Source organism: Spermophilus citellus (assembly GCF_964194105.1).
Source record: "Spermophilus citellus genome assembly, chromosome: 3".
Taxonomy (NCBI): Eukaryota; Metazoa; Chordata; class Mammalia; order Rodentia; family Sciuridae; genus Spermophilus; species Spermophilus citellus.
In genome coordinates, this window is record NC_138184.1 from 178,456,823 (window position 1) to 178,476,455 (window position 19,633).

General features: G+C 35.5%; 1 long non-coding RNA gene across 1 annotated transcript in view; it reads right to left on the reverse strand.

Annotated features, from left to right (window-relative positions):
* Positions 1 to 16,581: 16,581 nt before the first annotated feature.
* The window catches only part of LOC308645112, a 31,795-nt gene continuing 28,743 nt past the window's right edge, over positions 16,582 to 19,633 (reverse strand). Inside the window, exons 2-3 of the long non-coding RNA XR_014021158.1 lie at positions 17,904 to 17,994; positions 16,582 to 17,162 (exon numbers count right to left, since the gene is read on the reverse strand). This is a non-coding gene — a long non-coding RNA (uncharacterized lncRNA). The remainder of the gene's footprint in view (positions 17,163 to 17,903; positions 17,995 to 19,633) is intronic.

Sequence of the window (19,633 nt, forward strand, 5' to 3'; positions counted from 1 at the left end):
TATGATTTGACTGGACTATTAGTACTTGTGGGGTAGGTTTTTCTAACACTAGTTTTGCTAGTGTGAATTTTCTAATATATACAGCTGTCAACACTTCCTTCTGCACACTGTACCAGTAGATCCCAAACTTTGCTGCACTTTCTACATCAGAATTTCCTGATGATCTTTGAAGTATATTGATGGCCAGCTCCCATTCCCAGATATGTTGAATTAATAGGTATGGGGTGGGACCAAAACATTGAGATGTTTGAAGTTTCCAGATGGTCCTCATGAACAGTAAAATGTGGGCACTGCTGTGCTATACTAATATTTAAGGAATTTGAGTAACCTGACAACAGGGGAAGAACATTAGCCCAGGTGAACGACTGGGATGGGGAGGATATAACTGTTAAATTGTACAGTAGCACACAAAAGGCAAGCACTAAGAGATGTTCCAATGATACCACTTAAATAATTTTTACGATAAATTTTTCATTTCTTTATTTAATCCCATTATTCTTAGCTCTGGGTCAAAGGCTTTCTCTTTCTTCTTGGCATTAATATCTTTTATATATTTTTGTAACTTTATCTCTTCACCTTGTCATCTCTTGGCAGATTCTTCATATGTATTTAATTGTTTGTGCTTTCTTTGATGAATGAAACCCTGAAGGCACTTATTTATATGCTTTGCTAGACCTGCTGTTCCCAGGCTTCTCGTGTCCCCAATTTGAACATGACATCAGTGTCAGCAGGCAGTAAGGAAAGGCAGTGTTCTACTCATACCTAGTTCTCATCAGCACTGACCTGTTTTTCATTGTGTCGCTGGAAACTAATCTCTAATTTGTTTTCCATTATCATTCTAAGATCTCTGGGCATTTCTTTGCTGCTGTTCCTATAATGCAATCCAAAGGTACTGGATTATATTTTTCAAAATGTAAAAAAAAGTCCATGTTGATTAATGAAATACATGTACATTTTGCATCTGGCTTGGCCTGTTTTTGCTATACTCCCTGTTGCTTTGCCAAGACATTATTTGAAATGTGACTTAATATAACTTGAACATCCTTTTGCAAACTATGAATGTATTCAACAGCATCAGAACCAAAGCAACAATAGCCTATATTACAATTACCTTAAATGGATAGGCTTAAAGCTTTTTATTTTTCACACACAATTCTATCTTATGCCTGTCTTTCTTTTATTTACTTTTTCTGATTTTAAAATAATATCATTAAGAAAAATATTGAAACTTTTTTCTATAAAATCAAATTTGTTTTTCAGTGTTTTTTTTTTTTTAATTTGGGTGAAGCCTTTGGTGAGGTGTGCACCAATCTCTTGTTCATACGATGACTCTTCACACTCTTATTCAGCATATTTTCAATGGTTTCAGTAGTAATTATTTTCTTTTTTTAATTTTCTGTTTTCCACAAATTATATTTATTTATAAGTATCATGTATCATTTTCAGTTCTTTTGACCTGAACATCAATGTTTACCTAATGTAAGTTAGACTTTACTGAAAAGTGCAATGTCTCTATTTATAGAACTTGCCAAGAATTCAGAAATTTGTAGCAAAATTTTCTTACACTCATGGTATTCTTTGTGTTTAATGAAAATATACAAGCTATCAAGAACATAACATCATCAGAGTTCTCAGAATAAAAAAGTTTAAGAGGTTGTAGTTAGTCTGAACTTTTTTTTAAAACTTAGTGTTTTAGTTGTAAATTCAACCATTAATTTTTAGTTGTAAATGGACACAATACCTTTATTTAGTATTTTTTATGCGATGCTGGGGATTGAACCCAGTGCCTCAAACATGCTAGGCAAGTGCTCTACCACTGAGCCCCAGCCCCAGCCCAAGACATAGGTTTTTCAGACAGAATATATATATATATTGTAATTATGTTGACGTTACCATTGTCAGTGTTATGGCTTAGATGTGGTATCCCCTAAAAGCTCATGTGTTAGAAATGCAAGAAGGTTCAGAGAAGAACTGATTGGATTGTGAGAGCCTTAACACAATCAGTGATTTAATCCCCTGACAGGGATTAACTGAGTGGTAACTGAAGACAGGTAGGGTGTGGCTGGAGGAGGTGGGACACTGGGGCCATGACTTTGGGTTATCTATTTTGTATCTGGTAAGTAGAGTTCTCTCTCTCTCTGTTTCTTGCTCACCACATCAGCTGCTTCCCTCTGCCACACTCTTTTGCCTTGAGCCTCAAGGAATGGCGCCAGCTGTCTATGGATCTCAATCCACCTCTGAAACCATGAGCCCTCAAATAAACGTTTCCTCCTCTACAGTTGTGCTGATCGGATCATTTAGTCACAGCAATGAAAGAGCTGACTAAAACAGCATTTTGGTATGTTGGTTATATTTGGTCTTAATCTTCTTTTATACCTTTTTTTTCAACTTTTTTGATACAAATTTTAAGCATAGAAAAAATGAAATATTAGTAAAAGAAACACCCAGATACCTGCCACAGAGCACTTATCAGTCTGTGTCTCTCTATAACTCTTTGACTCTCTGTCCATTACAGGAGTGAACAAAGCCTTTTAACTTAAAAATAATAAAAAGACATTCTCTTATATAACTGCATACCATTATTATCAAAACTAATGACTCCTCAACATAACCTAATACCCAGACCATATTTAAAATGTTCCCAATTTTCTCCAAATGCCTTTTGTAAATCTCCTTTTTTTTCTTTGAACCAGGATACAATAAAGGATGGCCATTGTGTTATTATGTTATTTCATAACATTGCCCTTCAAAAAGACTAGTCTCAGATAGACTGTCTCACATTCTTGTGGGTGATTGTTTCTTCAAGTTGACATTGTTCTTCTGATGCTTGCATCTCCTGGAAACTGGAAGTTAGATTTAAGACCTTGGTAATATTGAGGATAATGTTTGGCAAGACTGTTTTATAGGTGATTCGGCGGTTTTTGCATATTGGTTCATGTCAGGAGGCACATGGTACCAGGTTGTCCCACTAGGAGTGATTTGATATTATTTGCTTTCTTGGTTAAAGTGGTTGTGTTAGTCAGCTTTTCATCTCTCTAACCAAATACCTGACCAGATCAACTTGGAGGAGGAAATGTTTATTTTGGGCTCATGGTTTCAGAGGTTCAGTCTATAGTCCAACAAATTCATCATTCTATGGCTGAGGTGAGGTAGAACATTATGGTGAGGGAAAGCTGGTCAGCTCAAGGTAGCCAATAAGCAGAGAGACTGAGCAAGGTACCAGGGACAAAATATAAACCCCAAAGGTGCACACCTTCCTTCAACCACACCCTATCTGCCTACAGATATCACCTAGTCCTTTCAAATTATTAATCCATCAAATGGCTTAATTTACTGATTAGGTTACATATCTAATATTTTAATTATTTTAGCTTTCAACATTCTACATTGTCTCACACATACGTTTTTTGGGGACACCTCATATGCATACCACAACAGTAGTACAGCCACAACCCTCCATTCCTTAACCCTCTTTATGATTTACAAGTAATCTGGGGAATAAATTTTTTGTAACTTTGAATATATAGTTGTCTATTATCTTTTACCTAATGGTTTTAGCATCCAATGAGATTCTTGCCTGAATTAATTATTTCATTAGGGATTGAAAATGGCAATTTTCCCTATTTTATTCTGTCTATACTTATTAGTTGAAATTATTGTTTTTATGTTTTTATTAGTGCATTATGACTATATATAATAGTGGGGTTCATCGCAACATATTCATATATGCACATAATATAATTTGCTCCAATTCATCTCTAATACCTCCCCTTTCCCTCTCCTTCTCCTTTCTTCCCTAGGGGGCCTTCTTCTGTTCTTCTCTTCTCTCTTCTATTTATTTACATATTTTCATTAGTGCATTGTAGTTATACATAAAAGGATTTATTTTACATACACATAGCAAAGTTTGGTCAATTTTATTCCCTAGTTCTTCTCCTTTCCCCTCCTTCCTTAATCCCCTTTTATTCCCTACTTCTACTCTACTGATCTCCCTTCTATTTTTGTGAGATCTCATGTTTTTATTCCTTTTTTCTCTTCAGCTTCCACATATGAGAAGAAACATTCAACCTTTGATTTCTGAGTCTGGTTTATTTCACATAGCATGATGTTCTCCGGTCCCATCCAATTACCATCAAAAGACATAATTTTGCTCTTTTTTATGGCTAAGAAGAACTCCATTGTGTATATGTACCAAATTTTCTTTACTTACTCATCTGTTGACAGATATCTAGACTGCTTGTATAACTTGTCTATTGTGAATTGTGTTGCTATAAACATTGGAATGCGTGTGTTGTTAAACTATGCTGATTTCACTTCTTTTAGATAAATAATGAGGAGTAGAATGTCTGTGTCATATGGTGATTCCATTCCTAGTCTTTTGAGGAAGCTACATGATGATTTCTATAGTAATTGTAGTAATTTGCCACTTCACCAACAATGTATAAGCATTCCTTTCTTCCCACATCCTCACCACCATTTATTATAATTTATATTCTTGATGGTTGCCATTCTAAATGATAAAATGTGAGTATAATTTTGATTTATATTTCCCCGATTGCTAAAGATGTTGAACGTTTTTTCATAAGAGTCTTTCTCTTAAAACCCAAACAAAGCATGTGACTATGTAAAGTGCATTGATTGGTGACCTGCTCATAGGCATGGAATGGGCCTTCATTGAAAGCTGACTCTCCTTTTTTTAGATCTAATGTTGTCGAGTTTTGTAGTTTGTGTAATGTTACCTTGTTTTTTATTTTACTTTTTAATTTATATGTTCTCTTTTTCATCTATCTTATAAGCCTTTTAAATTCAGATGTTGTATTTTATTTCTGTGTATCCCTGGCATAAGGTATTATGTTTTATTCATCAGAGGCACATAAAGAAATGTTTTGATGGTAGTGATTTAGTGATATTTTACTTTGTTGTGACAAATTTAGTAGACTTAAAATAATTAGAACTGTCTCTGATTTTGGAGGCTTATGTCTCATGGAAGGTTCATTTAGGTTATGGTTTAGATATGAGATGACCTCAAAAATCTAGGTGTGAAATAATGCATAAAGTTAAGAGGTGAGATGATTGGGTTAGAAGGGCCTTAACCTATTAGCATTGCTCCTCTGATAGGGATTAACTGAGTCATAACTGTAGGCATGTAGGTTGTGACTAGAGGAGGTAGATCATTGGGGGCATGCCTTTGGGGATATATATTTTGTCCATGGTGAGAAGAATCTCTCTCCCCCCAACCCCCATTCCTAGTGTGATGTCCTGAGCTACTTGTGGTCACAGCAACAAAAAATCTAACTAAAATAGGGCTGTTCCTCCCATTTCAAGGCTCTATCATCTGTGTGTTATAGTCTAGGATTGGGTAGGGTGCTACTAATATGTAGTACCTAAATCAGTCCCATGTCCTGGATGAGACATGTTCACCTTGGTGCTGGTGATTCTTTTATTCTAACACACAGTCTACCTCCTCTTCTGTGGTATGCAGGTGAGAAGACCTAAGTGTGGACCAGTTGGTGCTTAATGTGGCTGTCTGTCACTCTGCAAGTGTAATAATATCTGCTCCTGGGAAGATTTCATTGACAGATGAGTGCATAGAGGAGGTTAACCCTGATCTTGGGACAGCCAAATTGGGGGAGATACAACCTTTATTATATAGAGTTGTTATTATTTAATGGCTATTGGCATTAATAATGTCCCCCAAACAACTGCTTTTCAATGCCTTATTTGCATGAAGTGAGAATGATCCATGGCAGTACTTTCTCTTTGAGGATCCTTTGTTTTATGTTTTTAATTTCAATAGAATTGAAGTTGATACTTAATTCAACATTATCGCTTACAATCTAGTAAATATTTTTTCTTGGTTACACTTCACATCTATGTTTTTTTAAAGTTCACAGTTTTACAAATAATTTTTAAAATTTGAAATGTTATATTCAGGAAGGTTTAGACCTGGAATTATGAATTGTCTTTTAAACTAAAACTGACAGACAGAATCTTTCTTTTTTATGAGCAAATTATATCTCTGTTGCATAGATCCCAGAATAAATTTTAAAATTAATGGTTACCTTTTTCTTTTATTCTCATTTTAAAATGGAAAAGATTTCCTCATAGACTTTATGGTGAGGTTGGGAATCACGTCTTTTGATAAATAGACTCACCAAATAAGAGCTCACTGTATGTTTCTTTTTTTCCTATATTGGCACTTAATTAGAAAACCTTTTAATATGATATGCCAGTTAAACAAAAAAATGGAGTCCTTTTAAACTCATAAACTGCTATTACTTGACATCTGTTGGATATTTGAACTTGGGGATTTCTTCAGTTTGATTTCCTTTCATCCCCTGTGGAAGAACTTGGATCCCTCTTTGTTCTGGTCCCTATGGAGCTTTATTTTCTCTTCAATTATTTTTTAGTTACATATGACAGTAGAATGTATTTTGACATATCTTACATACATGATGTGGAGTTACACTGGTCATGTATTTATGTAGGAACGTAGGAAAACTATGTCTGATTCATTCCACTGTCTTTCCCATCCCAATCCCTCCTCCCTTCCCCCTATTTCCCCATCCAATTCTGTGAACCTCCACTCCTCCATCCCCCCACACCTTGCCTATTATGAGTCAGTATCCACATATCAGAGAGGATATTCAGCCTTTGATTTTTTGGAATTGGCTCATTTCACTTAGCATGATAGCCTCCAGTTTCATCCATTTACTGGCAAATGCCATCATTTCATTCTTCTTTATGACTGAATAATATTCTATTGTGCATGTATACCATATTTTCTTCATCCATTCATCTCTTGAAGGGCACCTAGGTTGGTTCCATAGCTTAGCTATTGTGAATTGAGCTGCTATGAACATTGATGTGGCCTCATCACTATAGTGTGTGGTTTTTAAGTCCTTTGGGTATATGCCAAGGAGTAGGATGACTAGGTCAAATGGTGGTTCCATTCCAAGTTTTCAGAGGAATCTCCGCACTGCTTTCTAGAGTGCTTGCACCAATTTGCAGTCCCACCAGCAATGTATGAGTGTATCTTTTCCCCCACATCCTCACCAACTTTTATTATTATCTGTATTCTTAACAATTGCCATTCTGACTAGAGTGAGATAAAATCTCAATGTAGTTCTAATTTGTATTTCTCTAATTGCTAGAGATGTTGAACATTTTTTCTTACATTTCTTGACCATCCATATTTCTTCTTCTGTGAAGTGTCTGTTGAGTTCCTTTGCCCATTTATTGATTGGGTTATTTGTTCTTACAGTGTTACATTTTTTTGAGTTCTTTATATATCCTGGAGATGAATGCTCTATCTGAGGTGCAGGTGGCAAAGATTTTCTTCCATCTGTAGGTTCTCTGTTTATATTCTGGATTGTTTCCTATTCTGTGAAGAAGCTTTTTAGTTTGATACCATCCCATTTATTGATTCTTGATTTTACTTGTTGTGATTTAGAATTCTTTGTTGAGGAATTTGGTTCCTAAGCTGACATGATGGAGATTTGGGCCGACTTTTTCTTCTATTAGGTTCAGGTTCTCTGGTCTAATGCCTAGGTCCTTGATCCACTTTGAGTTGAGTTTTGTGCAGGGTGAGAGATAGGGATCTAATTTCATTTTGTTACATGTGGTTTTCCAGTTTTCCTAGCACCATTTGTTGAAGAGGCTATCTTTTTCTCCAATGTATGTTTATGGTGCCTTTGTTGAATATGAGGTAATTATATTTATGTGGGATTTTCTTTGTGTCTTCTATTCTGTACCCTTTGTCTTCATGTATGTTTTGATGCCAATACTATGCCATTTTTGTTACTATAAATCTGTAGTATAATTTAAGGTCTGGTATTGTGATGCTTCCTGCTTCACTTTTCTTGCTGAGGATTGCTTTGGCTATTCTGGGCCTCTTATTTTTCCAAATGAATTTCTTGATGGCTTTTTCTATTTCTATGAAGAACATCATTGGAATTTTAATAGGAATTGAGTTAAATCTGTATAACACTTTTGGTAGTATGGACATTTTGACAATATTAATTCTGCCTATCCAAGAACATGGAATATCTTTAGATCTTCTTCAATTTCTCTCTTTAGTGTTCTGTAATTTTCATAGTAGAAGTCTTTCACCTCTTTTGTTAAATTGATTCCCAAATATGTTTTTTTTGAGGCTACTCTAAATGAGATAGTTTTCCTAATTTCTCTTTCAGTTGATTCATCAGTGATCTATACAAATGCAATTGATTTGTGGGTGTTAGTTTATATCCTGCTACTTTGCTGAATTCATTTATGAGTTCTAGAATGCCTCTAGAAATTTGTTAATATCTTCAAGGTTTTCTATTTTATTAGGGTATAAATTTTCTAAATAGAAGTTTTCTGGGTCTTCTAATATAGAATCATGTCCTTGGCAAATAATTTGAGTTTTTCTTTTCCTATTCTTATAATTTCTTTCTTCTAATTGCTCTAGCTAGATTTTCCAGGACTATGTTGAATAGAAGTGGTGACAGGGAATATCTCTGTCTTTTTCCAGTTTTTAGAGGGAATGCTCTCAATTTTTCTCCATTGAGAAAAAAAAAAACAATGATGTTGACTGTGGGTTTACTATACATCTTTTACAATATTTAGGTATGTTCCTACTACCCCTAGTTTTTCTAGTGCTTTGAACATGATTGAATGCTGTATTTTGTCAAATGCTTTTTCTGCATCTATTGAGATAATCATGTGATTCTTTATGTCTACTGATGTGATGAATTACACTTATTGATTTTCATATGTTGAACCATTCTTGCATCCCTCAAATGAACCCAACTTGATCATGGTGCACTATCCTTTTAATATGTTTCTGTACACAATTTGCCACTATTTTATTAAAAATGTTTTATATCAATATTCTTTTTTTTTCCATTAGAATGTAAGCTTTATGAGAGTAGAAATTCATTCATCTGCATTATTCATGGCTATGACCAACACATGTACAACCAACCATAAGAAGCACACAGTAGGAGCTCCATAAATACTTATTGAATGAGTCACTACTGGCTCCTTGGAAAATAAATAGATAGGAAAAACAGGTTACCAAGGAAAATAGTCTTTTACAATACATTTTTGTTAATTGTAAGAACAATGTGCACTCTTTAAAACACAGGAAATTTAGCCAGGTGTGGGAGTTTATGCCTCTAATCCCATCAATTTGGGAGGATGAGGCAGAGGAGCACAAGTTCAAGGTCAGCCTGGACAATTTAGTGAGATCCGGTCTCAAAATAAAAAAATGAAAAAGACAAGGGATGTGGCCTCAGTAGTAAAGCATCCCTGGGTTAAATCCCCAGTATCATAAAACACACATAAAGGAAATTTTAAAAAGGAGAACATTCACCTCTATTCTCTCGAATTTAAGCTATCAGCCTTGTTGTTTTGTTGCATTGCTTTTTTTCCTTGTAAGCATAGCTTTTTATTTTTTTATTTTTTTTTAATTTTTTATTGGTTGTTCACAACATTACAAAGCTCTTGACATATCATATTTCATACATTAGATTGAAGTGGGTTATGAACCCCCAATTTTACCCCAAATGCAGATTGCAGAATCACATCGGTTACACATCCACAATTTTACATAATGCCCTATTAGTAATTGTTGTATTCTGCTACCTTTCCTATCCCCTACTATCCCCCCTCCCCTCCCCTCCCAACTTCTCTCTCTACCCCATCTACTGTAGTTCATTTCTCTCCTTGTTTATTTTCCCATTCCCCTCACAACCTCTTATATGTAATTTTGTATAGCAACGAGGGTCTCCCTCCATTTCCATGCAATTTTTATATCAATATTCATCAGGGATGTTGGTCTATTTTTTATGTGTCTATTATTTTTATGTGTATTTGTATGATTTGGTATTAGGGTGATACTAACTTCATAGAATCAGTTTGGAAGGGTTACCTCCTTTTTTATTTGATAGAATATTTGAGGAGGATTAGTGTTAGTTCTCCTTTGAAGGTCTTATAGAACTCGGTTGAGAATCCCTCTAGTCCTGGACTTTTCTTTCTTGGTAGGCTTTTGATGACATCTTTAATTTCATCAGTTGAAATAGATCTATTTAAATTTTCTATGTCTTCCTGATTCAATTTGGGTAGGTCATATGTTTCTAGAAATTTGTTGATATCTTCAAGGTTTTCTATTTTATTAGAGTGTAAATTTTCAAAATAGGTTCTGATTATCATCGGTATTTCAGTAGTGTCCATTGTGATCTTTCTTTTTTCATCATGAATTTTAGTAATTTGAGTTTTCTTTCAAAATTAGTATGGCTAAGGGTTTATCAATTTTATTGACCGTTTTTCAAAGAACTGACTTTTTTGTTAATTTTTTTAATTGTTTCTTTTTTTCAATTTCATCTCTGGTTTTAATTATTACTTGTCTTCTGAATTTGGTGTTGATTTTTTCTTCTTTTTCTAAGGCTTTGAGATATAATGCTAGGGTATTTATTTGTTAACTTTGTATTCTTTTAATGAGTGAGCTGAATGCAATTAACTTTCCTTTTAGAACTGCCTTCATAGTGTCCTAGAGATTTTGATATGTTGTACTGCTATCTCATTTACCTCTAAGTATTTTTTTTATTTCATCCTTGATTTATTCTACTATTGATTGGTCATTCAACAGTGTATTATTTAGTCTCTAGGTGTTAGAGTAGCTTCTATTTTTTATTTTGTCATTGATTTCTAATTTCATTCCATTATGATCTGATAGGATGCAAGGTATTATTTCTGATTTTTGTATTTTCTAAGAGTCACTTTGCAGCCTAAGATATGGTCTATTTTATCCATGTGCTTCTGAGAAGAAAGTGGACTCAGTCCTTTATAGATGAAATAGTCTATACATTTCTGTTAAATCTAAATTATTAATTATATTTTTTTAATTCTATAGCTTCTTTATTTAGTTTTTGTTTGGAGGATCTGTCCAGTGGTGAAAGAGGTATGTTAAAGTCACCCAGTATTATTGTGCTGTAGTCTCTTTGCTTCTTGAAATTGAGAAGGGTTTATTGGCTGTATAGTATGTAGATTGTCTACACACCCATCTCTTTTAAGACCTTTCTCCAGCAAACCTGAGGAAAAAAACGTGGCAGTGATTTCTGGAGGGGAACTACAGGTTGTACAGATGACTGCAGTGCTGGGGTATATATAGATTTTTTTTTCTTTTAGAATTTCACCATCACCACCCAACCCTTCCCCAGAACCTCTTTCAGTATAGAACTGCTTCCAGGTGTGGTCAAAATTCTCCTGACTAAACTTCTTGGAAAAATTTGAAAATTGAAAAAAGGTATGGATATATAAGTACAGGGTGTGTATGTGGAAATAAGAAATGCTACAAGGGCAAATTCTAGGCTCTGTTCTCAAGACAGATTTTATTTCCTTTGAATTACTCTCTATTCCCTTCTTTAGTTGTTCATGCTACTTGGGGCCCTTGAGTCAGGACAGAAAATAATAAAAGTAATCATTCTAAAATTTTACTGCATTGCTGTTTTATTATTTGTTTTTATAAAGTCTGATGTGTTTTATAGTACTTTCATTTTATAGCTGAGAAAAGTAGAGTTCAAAGAAGTTAAGTGATTCATAGAATCAGTAAGTGGCAGAACTTGGCCTTCATCCAGGGCTTTTGACTCTAATTCTGAGCTTCCTTCACTAAATCATAGTGAAAAGACAATAGCTCAGTATTTGGGAAATGACAAAAATGAACATAAGAAAAAAATGACCATATTTGGGATTTCAAAAAGTTAGTCTAGCAACATTAAACACAGAGTAATCTCTTGGGTAGGAAATTGTAAAGAAATAGAATGCCAAACTTTGTTCTAGCTCAGTAGATTGATACAAGTCAACTCGATAAAAGGCTTTGCTTCATTGGTTTCAGAAATGACAACCACAGCAATACGAAGCATGGGGACTCATAAAATTCACAGGAAGTACCTAAAAGAAATCTAAATGAAAAACATTTAAAGATGAAAACAATAGATCTATGTTAAGGAAAATGCATCTTAAAGAATTGGAGTGAGGAAGGAAAAAAAAAACCAACTTCAATCTTGGTTATTGCAATAAAGAGGGAACAGCTAAAATATGAATCCCTTTTCATTACAAGATAACTGCCAATCAACCAAGAGCATCAGCCTATGGAACTGAGGATCATTAAGCACGACAGAAGATTATATACAGTGACTCTGCGTATTATATAAAGAACTTTTCTGTAGATGCCAGAGCATATTTTTTTTTACTTAGAGTAGGAAACATTTCACGTTTTAAAAAAAACTTTTAGAATGAAAATAAGTCTATTTGGACTTCTTCCCTGGAATAATTCCCATCTAATTCCAATTTAATATAGTTAGTCCATCTGTCACCTATTAGAAGGCAAAAAAGAAAGGTAATAAAAAATATCTCTGTTCAATCCTGTTTATTAAAAGTGCTTTCTGTGTCATTAGCAAAACCTTTCTTTACCTATTAATAGTGGATCTGGCCACAGCCATTATGAATGATGACTTTCTATTAAATTTAATAGAATTTCATATACTTGTTTAACTGTACCTTAATATTTTTCTTGAAATATAAAGACAGAATCAAATTGATCCATAATTCCTTTCCCTAGAGATAATCACGGTTAACATGTTAGTGTAATCCTTATTTAGAGTTCAGAATATTTAATGGAATAGATAATGCTTCAAAAGAATTTCTTCATAGGGATGACACTTTTAAAAAAAGGAATGATAAATAAAAACTTTGACAAAAAGTACCATGATTTGTGATTATATAATTATTTAATCAAGAGATTATTATTTCTCAATGCTCACAGACTCTTGGTGTTTAAGGGCAACTAAGAAATCAAAATAAGCATCTCTTTAATAGGTGGTGCTATGTCTTTGGTGCCAATTTTCTCTTTGAAAGCATTTTACTAATGATTTTGGAGTTCAATATTTAAAGACCTTTTCAAAAATTTTTGGTACTTACAGAATTTTGGTTTGAAAACATACATCTGAATCACCTACTTACTAGAACACAGGTTTCTGAGTTTCTGATTTAGTACACCGGGATGGAAGGCATGTGACAAGTTCCCATTCTAGGGGTTGCTGCTGGTGCTGGCCACAGGACCACACTTGCAGAATCCCTGATACACGCTGTAGCCTAGAGGATGCAATTTCTCCTAACACTGCAATGAATACTTTCATGCTTATAACTTAGCACCTTCCATTTATGAAATTTCATATCACAGTGATAAACTGTATGCCTCGTTAAAGATTTCAAAAGTGATATTTTACAGTCTGGATTTAATGAGAATGTCAGGAGGAAGTCTTAAAGAGGAAAAGTAGTTCTTTTAAAAGAAAACTTCCTAAATTCCATAGTTCCTACTCACATACACATTGTCTATAAAAGGATTTTGAATGTTCCCCACACAAAGAAATAACAAATGTCTGAGGTGATAGAGATGCTAATTGCCACAATCTGACCATTACAATTTATATATATCTGACCATTACATATATATGTTTATATATTTATGTATTGAAATGTCACACTGTGCCTCAAAAATGTGTAAAATTACTGTATGTAAATTTAAAAATCTTGAAAAAAAACTTTTTAAAATGCCTGGACTTCAGAATGATAGGTTTGGGATTCCAGTTGTGAATAAATGAACAAATGGGGAGGAATAAAGAACATTGAGGGCATATTCAAGTTTATGAATCTGTAGGTATGGAAAAAAAACTTTTCCCTGTATTCTAAACTGCACTGAGTTTTCCTCTTCAAACCTTAAACCCAATCATTGTAGCCTCATCTCCTGTGACCCATCATTGATCCTCAAACGCCTCAGATATTTTACATACTCAAGTCCTTTGATGGCTTATGAAATGTTTGTAAATAAATTGCAGAGCATGAAACAGGTCCGGGGATCTCAGGGATTTTTCAGGCAACCATGCACCAGCCTAGTACCTTTCTAAAATTTGACTTCTAAAACATCTTTAGGGTAATTGAGGCAGTATTCTGGTTTGGGAGTCAGGTGACCTCCATTCTAGCTTCAGTTCTGCAATGAGTTAGTTGTTAATTTTAGGCAAATTGCTTAACTCCTTCCAGGGCAATATTTAAGAGGTTAGGTGTTTGGTGTCACCTAAGATTAAATTCCAGGATCTGATGTTCCCTGGAACCAAATACCTGTCGAAATGGAGATAACAATAAATCCACAGGTAGGGTTCATATGAATATATATCTATTTATCTATCTATCAAATCTATCTATCTATCTATCGTCCTCCCTCTCTCCCTTACAGTATCTACCACACTGGGCACTCAGTGCAGCTAGTTATTATTAGCATACATAAAATGATAGAGTTGGATATAACAGTTGATGTTTGGGCACTTCCCTGCTCTATAATGGTACAATTTGAAGTGAAAATATATTGTTAAAAACTAATGATGGCTGAATTAGTTTGTTAGGGCTGCAGTAACAAGTGTTACAAAGCAGGTGGCTTAAATAACAGAAATTTAGTTTCTCTTAGTTCTGGAGGCTAGAGGTCTGAGATCAAGATGTCAGCAGGTTGGCTTCCGCTGAGGCCTCTCTTCTTGGCTTGTAGACAACTGTTTTCTTCTTATGTTTTCTATCGGGCTTTTCTTTGGGCATCTGTGTCCAAATTTCCTGTTCTTATAAGACACTGATAATATTTGGATTAGCCTTATTTTAACCTCATTTAAAGCCAATTACCTTTCTAGAGAGTCTACATTCAAATTCAGTCACATTCTGAGATACTGGAGTTGAAGACTTTAACATACAAATCTGGGAGGGGGGACATAATTCAACCCATAACAATATCTAAGCATATGATTTTGGCTTTTTTTCTCCCCTACTGGGTTTATTAATTAATTATGGTGAATTTATAATTTGTGATGATTATAATGAATTTATCCTTGTCAAGTCATTTCAAAGTGAACTTTTAACTTTCCAAAAGCAAAAAGCAGAATAAACCAAAAATACCACCACCACCACCACCAACACCACCAAAACCCAAAGGCAAGCAATTGGTTGCAACTTTGCTTTTGGTACTGGTGTCCTCACTTTCTACAAATGAATGCCAATTATCCAAAATTAAATGCATTAGTGTTGCAAGAAGCAATTTTCCCATTCTATGTTTTCTCCTATGTGAACATCCATTAACCAGCAAATTAATGCTCTGGTGAGCAGTTGCCTTGCAAAGCTCTGAGATCCACTGGACCTCTTGTTTCTGCTTCATGCTCTTAACTCATTAGATATTAATGATTGCCAGGCCAGTGAGTGTGGTTAAGATATATGATGACATCGTTCATTGGCAAACCAAGAACTTTGATATAGGAGTTTGGAAGAATGCATCAGCCTACCTTGACTTGGGAGCTAAAACAGCAGGGAAATTCTAGGTGTCAAAGAGATCATGCTTAAACAGATACCAAATTTAGTGCCTGGGATGAACTTGTTGATCAGGGAATATTGTTATTCATTCTACCAAAAAGTCTAGTTTGTTGCGGGTTTAAGCATGAAATGATTTTATTTTTTTTCCCAAATTGTGCCATGCCTCAGGGGAGGGTCTTTTGAGGCATGGCAGTATAATTCTACAGCTTCAAAGATACAGCAGTTATTAGAACAAGTCTCTCAACCAGGTTTTAAATGTTAAGCTCATATGAGGCTGAAATCTCTACCACCACCTACACCATATAGATGAGACTTTTGACTCTCCAGTTGTTTGATGCTGGTGGTGGTAGCAATCATGGTGGAGATGCTGCTAGTAGTGGTGTTGATGGTGGTGGCAGCAGTGTTGGTGGTGTCTGCAGTGGCTGGAGTAATGGTCTTGTGGCCTGGCAGACTAGAGTATGGATGCTATCTGATGCCTGTCCCTTCATCCCTCCTTTCTTACCACTGCCCTTCTGGTTTCGGGGTGGGAAACAAGTAGGAAAGTGTGTGGCAGAGGTCTCCTTAGAGAATGGCCAGGAGTGAGATAGTTGATAGTACTCTGTTGGTTGTAAGTGAGTAATTGATTCTCCAACACTGACTAGGGCTTATAAATCCACATTTTGTGGTAGCAACAATATCCTGATTCCTCTGAGGTGTATGTATTAGCCAATTTTCAGCACTGTGACAAAGTACCTGAGAAAAACAACTTAGAGGAAGACAAGTTTATTTTGGCTCATGGTTTCAGAGATTCAGTCTGTAGTTATCTGGCTTCACTGCCTTGGGCCTGAAGCAAGGCAAAATATCATGGTGGAAAGGAATGGCAGAGGAAAGCTGCTAACCTCATGGAAGCTGGGAAGCAGGGGTGGGAGAAAGAGGCTAGGGACATAGTTCCCAGGGGCACAGCCCTAAGGGCCTACTTCTTTCAACTAGGTTCTATCTCTTACAGTTTCCCTTTCCTCCCAATAATCCATTCAGCTATGAATCCCTCTAGGAATTAACGCATTGATGAGGTCAGAGCCCTCATGACCCAATCACTTCCCAAAACTCCACTTCTGAACATTGTTGTACTGGGGACTAAACCTTCAACACATGAGTCTTTGGGTGGACATTCCAGATCCAAACCATATCAGTGTATTTATTGGTTTTCAAAGGGTGCAAAGAGCCAAGTGTGGTGACCCACACCTGTAATTCCAGTGACTTGGGAGATTAAGGCAGAAGAAGTCCAAGTTTGAACCAGTCTAGGCAATTTAATGAGACCTTGTCTCAAAATAAAAAAAATTAAAAAAGGTCTGGGGATGTAGCTCACTGGTAACACATCCCTGGGTTCAATTCCTAGTACCAAAAACAAGCAAACAAACAAACAACAGACCCAAAGGGCGTGAAGAGGAACCTGGTCTTTCTGCAGTCCCTAGCATGGCAGGTCTGGCTTGGACTCCACAAATGTCATGACTGGTGCCCCTGCTATCAGTGGTCTCCTCCACTTGCTTTGTGCTGTTGGGGTCCCTCAGTTGTTCAGTAGAATAGAAGCAAGGTGGAGCATTGTCATCTTGCCCTTCGAGGCTGCCAAAAACACCCTTCCAGGCAAACCTGCTCTCAGATCTATCATCAGTCTTGGAAGTAGCATCAGGCACTTGGTCAATCCAATGACTGATCTGCACTTGGACAGATTCTCCCTCTATCCTCCAGTTTTGTTGATAGGGAGAGTTTGGGAATCTTCAGTCTTTCTGATTGCCTTTCTTTAGCTTTTCAGAGGCAAAGGAAGAGAATGGCTTCATTTCAATAAATTTACAGCTTCCTAAATAGTGATCTTCTCCCTCCCAGGTATTCCCTTAGTTCTTTCAGAATAGTGGAAGCCCTCTGGACTGGTGCTTTGCCTTAAAAAGCTATGGCTTTGACTCAAACTATGGAGGTTTTATGGATCTTCCTTTTCAGTGGTAGATCATAGTTACCAATTCTATCCCCTAGAACCTAAATCCATACTATTGCTTTTTTTTGTTCCCCTAAGCAGAAATAGAAAATAAAGGATTAGATCAGATAGCCTTGAAATCCCGTCTAACTTTGAGATATAAAAATTGCTTGATAAAGAAGAGAGATTACATCTCAAGGAACAGTCTTGTTAAAGAAAGTGTAATACTAGATTTTATAGGGTTGGAACTACAAATATATTGGGTTATGCTCCAAATACAATCAGACTATGTGACTACTTAACAGTTTTTCATTTACTAGACTTAAGATTTCTGTAGTAGCTAATCATTCATTCTATGGATGAAGAAATTGAAGTTCAGAGAAATTAAGTGATTGTCCAAGTTATGTGAACCTCTTAAGCAACAACCTCAGGACGTAAACATGATTGCTCTTATTCCAACCTTTGTACTATGTTATAAAACACATTTTCCCAAACTATACACAGGTAGTTTTAACTGTAGTAACAAATAGACAAAAACACATGAACTCAACATAATAAAAGTTCATTCCTCTCTTACCTAACAGCCCAGGGCAGTTGTTCAGGTCAGTGGAGTGGTTCCTTCCATACCATCATGCTGGGTCCTCTCTCCTAGCAGGCTTCTATTTTTTCTTTAAACATCAGGTTTATTCCAATAAATCAGAAGACATCAAAATCAAAAAGATGTACAGAAAAAGAAACGATTAAGATCATGAAGAGGAAGCTTACAAAATGGGAGAAAATCTTTACCAGCTACTCCTCTGACAGGGGATTAATATTCAGAATATATAAAGAACTCCAAAATGCACGTGCGCATACACACACACACACACACACACACACACACACACACACTACCCCAATCAATGAATGAGCAAAAGAACTAAAACAGAGATTTCTCAAAATAAGAAATACAAATGGCCAACAAATATATGAAAATTTGTTCAACATGCCTGACAATCAGGAAAATGCAAGTTAAAACTACATTGAGATTCCATCTCACTCCAGTTAGAATGGCAATCATCAAGAATACAAGTAACAATAAATGCTGGTGAGGATATGAGGGAAAGGTAGACTTATAAATTGTTGGTAGAACTGCAAATTAGTATGATCACTTTGGAAAGCAGTATGGAGATTCCTCAAACTACTAGGAATAGCACTACCCTATGACCTAGGTTATCACACTTCTTAGTATTTATACAAAAGAATTAAAATCAGCATTCTATGCTGATATAGGCACATCAATGTTTATAGCAGCACAATTCACAATAGTCAAGTTATGGAACAAGCCCAGGGGCTTGTCAACATATGAATGAATAAAGAAAATGTGGTACAAATATACAATGGAGTTTTTCTCAGCCAAAAAGAAGAATGAGGTCTGGGCCTGTGGCTCAGTGGTAGTGTACTTGCTTGGCATATGTGAGGCACTGGGTTTGATTCTCAGCACTGCATATAAATAAATAAAATAAAGGTCTATCAACAATTTAAAAAACTTAAAAGGCTTAAAAAATCTTTAAAAAAGAATGAAATTATGGCATTTGCCAATAAACGTATGAAACTGGAGAACACCATGCTAAGTGAAATAAACCAGACTCAGAAAGTCAAGGTTTGAATGTTTTCTGTCATATGTAGAAGCTAGAGTACAGTAAGGTTAAAAAAAAAGAGTATGCGTGTGTGGGGGAAAATCTCATGAAAATAGAGGACAGATCAGTGGAACAGAGAAAGGAGATCAAGAGGGAGGGAGGAGGGACAGAAAAAGGGAGGAAATGTGGAATGAATTTGACAAACGTATGCTACATATATAGATGAATATGCCACAGTAAATTGCACTTTTATGTTTATCTATAGAGCACCACGTTTATCAAAACAATAAATAAGTAGAAGGAAAATTAGTAGAATAGAGGAAAGGAAATAGAGGGAGGGAGATGAGGATAGAAAGAGGATACACTGGGGACTGAAATGGAGCAAATTAAATTCCATGCATGTATGATTCTATCAAAATGAACCCCACTATTATGTATAACTCTAATGTACTAATAGAAGCAGTTTTAAACAGTCAGGTGTACTTACATTTAATTTACATGCATTATATTTCTCCTTTTTTTAAGCATACCAAGAGTTTTGACAAATGCAGACAGTTGTGTAACCACCACATTGCTCCAAACAGTAAACAATACTCATTTATAGTCAATTTCCTTTTTCCCCTATTGATTTCTATCCCTATAAATTTGCTTTTTCCATAATATCATGTGGATGCAATCACAGAGTAAG